The sequence below is a fragment of the Brassica oleracea genome, chromosome C6 (assembly GCF_000695525.1).
Source record: "Brassica oleracea var. oleracea cultivar TO1000 chromosome C6, BOL, whole genome shotgun sequence".
In the NCBI taxonomy this organism is placed as follows: domain Eukaryota; kingdom Viridiplantae; phylum Streptophyta; class Magnoliopsida; order Brassicales; family Brassicaceae; genus Brassica; species Brassica oleracea.
The window spans coordinates 11136230-11140658 of NC_027753.1; positions in this window are offsets into that span (position 1 = coordinate 11136230).

Consider the following 4429-nt stretch of genomic DNA (forward strand, 5'->3'; position numbering starts at 1 on the left):
TTCACGTAATTTTTGATTTCTTCTGGGCTTCAGTCAGTCATAAAATATGCGCGGACCATATTTTGGCATCACCGTCGATCGACACCAAGGCTGTGCCATCGATCGACGGTCCTTCATCTCCTCGACAGCTTTCTCTCGCGAGGCAGCTGATCACTCTTCAGTAGCATAACTTCTGCTACAGGATGCTGATTGACCTCACACTGGCGGCATTGGAAACCTAACCCAAAGTTATATCTTATGTTAAAATATGGGCTCAATCTAACGGTGTGAAGCTCTCCATCCATAGCTAAACATCTGACACGTCTGTGCAGTTATGCACTCAAAAGGCTCCAAAAGACACCAGAATCACCAATTTCCTCCAAATCGTCCATGAACCTATAAATACTCTAAATAGACACTATATAGTAGTAAATATATATTAAAAGACTTATAAACCATTGCTAAAAGTGGGTAAAATCCATGGCCTATCACTCACTCAAAACCTTAAGCTCTCTCAATCACAAAACTGATATGTTATGTCACACTTTTATATCTCCATATATATATATATATGAAAATATAAAGTCCTAAACATACAAGATAATATAATGTTTAGATAACTCCTAAACACTTAAGGACTTTTATATTTCCTATTCCATAACTTGGTAGGAAATATATAATTTGTTGCTTAAGTTATTTCAAGCTTACTCCAACAATTACATCATTGTGTTGTCACTATTTTGTTGTCTACAAGATTTTTTTTCTTTGATCTTTTTAAAAACAATCACTACCAAATTCATAGTGTGGGTCTATGATCCACATTTTGCCACTGTCTATGGAGAAAATAAACGGGGAACATCCTTACTAAGGATTCGGTCTACGGATCAAAGGTACGAAAAATGGATAATGTAACATCCCATCCCGGACTCTAAGTCTGGTGAGGTTTTATAGGCCATGGATTTTACCCACTTTTAGCCATGGTTTATAAGTGTTTTAATAACTAATTACTACATTCTACAGTCTATTTAGTATATTTATAGTATCATGAGTGATTTGGAAGAAAGTGATGATTTTGGAGCATTTTGGAGATAATTGGAAAGAGCATCCGAGCTGACCATCGAGCAAGACCAACGGTCGACATTTAAAAGAAATAATCGATCGATGCACATCATGTGACATCGATCGAAAGAGAAGTGTGCAGAAGCCCGTTTGATTATAGCCGACTTAGAACCCAAGACTTCACCAATTTACAAGATTACCCCTGACGAGTTTTAACCTAATATATATAGCTTGCCATTATGTTAGAGGCAAAGTGTGCTTTCTTGTTTTCTTATTTTCACAGCAAAGGTTTTATAGGATTTTAGTAGAGTTGGAGAGAAGATCCAAAGAGATTTGTGATTCTAACTCCATTAATATCTATCTATTTATCTACGCAGTTTTTATACATAATTGTTGTTATGAATTGCTTAGCCATGTATGAGTAGTTCTATTGTTTGGTTTAGGTTTAAATAGGTTATGAGGGATTATCCTCAACTATAGATTGCTAAGTTATGATATTCATCATTAGGATTGTCATTAATGCTTGTTTCTAGTTTACCTAGCTAGAACCTTGATCTAGGAGTTGTAGACTCAAGTCATCACTTGCATCTCACCCTGAATCCAGCGTAATTGAGCTAGGATTGCTAGAGTAAATCGAGAGCTAATCTAGGAAGCCTAGTGAGCACATTCAACCCGCGCGTAAAGCTTGACTAAGAATGCGTTGATCGATATTCCTATAGAATAATCGATCGACGGTTCAACAAGTGTATCGATCGATATTCCTGTAGAATTATCGATCGACACTTATATATGGTCAATACACAAACCAAGAAAGCGAACGCCGATCGGTTTGTTTATAAGTGTTTGAGCTCTATAATATCATGCATACAACTTATAAGGCATCTGTAGGATTATAATCCTGATTACCTGAATATAAACCCTAAGTCTAGCCTTTTCATCTAAAGCACCAAAAACCCAATCAAATCAATCGAGCAACAGCCTTGCTCACAAACCTGCAATTTCCATTTAATCATTATCAACCTAGCTTAATCACTCTGATTAAATTTATTAGGTTCCTAGCTCCCTGTGAATTCGATCCCTAAGTACTACAACTAAACCTCTTATTTGAGAGAGTAATTCACTCCTTAAGGTAATTTGAGTGAGATCAAATTTGGCGCCGTTGCCGGGGAGCTTTGATTGCTGATATCACTCAAATTATCCTAATGAGTGATTTTACTCTCTCAAATAAAATGTTCAGTTGTAGATTTAGGGATCAAATCCACAAAGAGCTAGGAAATCTAATAAATCTAATCAGACTTGTTAAGCTAGATTATTTAATTGTTTTAATGTAAAGTTGCAGTTGTTGAGCAAGTAATTGTTCGATTGATTGGTTGAGGTTTTGGTGCTTAAAAGGAAATAGCTAGACTTAAGGTTTTTATTCAGGAAATTTGGAATTATAAACCTATAGATGCCTAACAAGTTGCATGCATGATATTGTAGAGCTCTGATATCACTCAAATTACCCTAAGGAGTGATTTTACACTCTCAAATAAGAGGTCAAGTTCTAGTACTTAGGGATCGAATCCACAGAGAGCTAGGGCACACAATAGACTAGAAATCAAGATTAAGCTAGGCAAACTGTTTATAAAGCAGTAAATAGATGAAAGCAAGGTGAACGAAGTATTTGTTCCATTGAGGTTGTAAACTTTTAGGAAAAATAGCTAGACCTAGGGATTTATCAATCAAGAGATTCGATACTACAATCAAGGATACTAAGGGTTTTATAGATTCAATTCTAGAACTAGATTTTAATAAGTAGCAATCCAGCTTTCGCATTCAATTGCTAATCAGCTGTCTTAGTCCTGTGTTCCAGCTTTCGCGTGCGAACCAGGAGCGAGCGTCGATCGATGCTATGGCCAGAGCATCGATCGATGCTTCTTTAGACAAGCATTATCACACAGATCAATAATGTTCAATTAGCTCTAGACCAACTCTTGTATTCGCCTAGATAACTAATTCACTCATGGTTCGGGTTCCGTTAATCAATTGCACTTTAGTGCCTCTCAATTATCCTATGATTTTAGGTTCAAACAATCAGTCACACTATCGTGCTTTTCTAACTATTCCAGATCCTAGTATTACAAGCTACCCTGGTGTAGAAATCAGTAAACAAACCCTAGAAATCCTAACAGATTATCAATATGGCATTAAGCTCAGGAATCCCTAAACCTAACAGGATGAATTACTCAGACATGCAAACAGTAACACAAAACGTAGTATGAATAATAGATAGATAAATCAATGGTAAAACCAATGGAGTTCCAATCAATCTTTGAAGGAGAATTGATCTTCTCTCCAACCCTAAAACAAGAATAATGAATAATAGAGAGCGTAGCCGTCAATAGTGGCTAAGAAATATCATAAATAGGGTTTCAGGTCCTCTAAGAGTATTCTGGTAATTTGTGGTTGCTTCTGGGCTTCAGTCGGTCATAAAATATGCTCAGCCCACGTTCTGGCATCACTATCGATCGATGGCAAGGGTGCACCGTCGATCGACAGTCTTTCATCTCCTCGACAACTTCCTCTCCCGAGGAAGACTGACCACTCTTTAGTAAAATGGGCATAACGTCTGCTACATGATGCTGATTGACCTCAAACTGGCAGAATTGGAAATTTAACTCAAAGCTATATCTTGTGTCAAAAGATGGACTCAATCTAACGGTGGGAAGGTCTCCATCCATAGCTAGACCTATGATGCGTCTGTGCAGCTCTGCACTCAAAAGGCTCCAAAAGACACCAAAATCACCACATTCCTCGAAATCGTCCCTGAACCTATAAATACTCTAAATAGACTCTATATCCTAGTAAATATATATTAAAACACCTATATACCATGGCTAATAATGGGTGAAATCCATGGTATATCAACTCCCCCAGACTTACCCTTTTGCTTGTCCTCAAGCAAAACAGACGGGTAGTCTCTCTGAAAGAGGTTTGAAAATAGCAGGAACTCACATGATTTAAAACTTAGAATCATCACCTCTACAATATTGCAATCCACATCTAAGAAGTCCTAATCACAAAAGCACATTATACCATATCCTAGCTTAGCAACCAAATTCACCAAGCAAACAACTTAGCAAATCCTGTTTGACATTCCCCTCTACCAACTCATTTCTTAACATAAATAAAAGTGCAGGCTTTACCTTGGGAGTATCGATCACAGGATGCAAGGATTTTCAAACAAGTATCTTGATCTGCAGGTAAAAGTTAGTTCCTATCTTTTCTCTCTACTAATTTCTCTCTTTAGTTAAAGTCTGTTTATATTGCAAGCTCATTGAGCAAGATTGGACATGCTTCCATGGATCAAGCCTTAATGGTGGTTGCCACCAAGTCCTGTTCACTTCTTTTT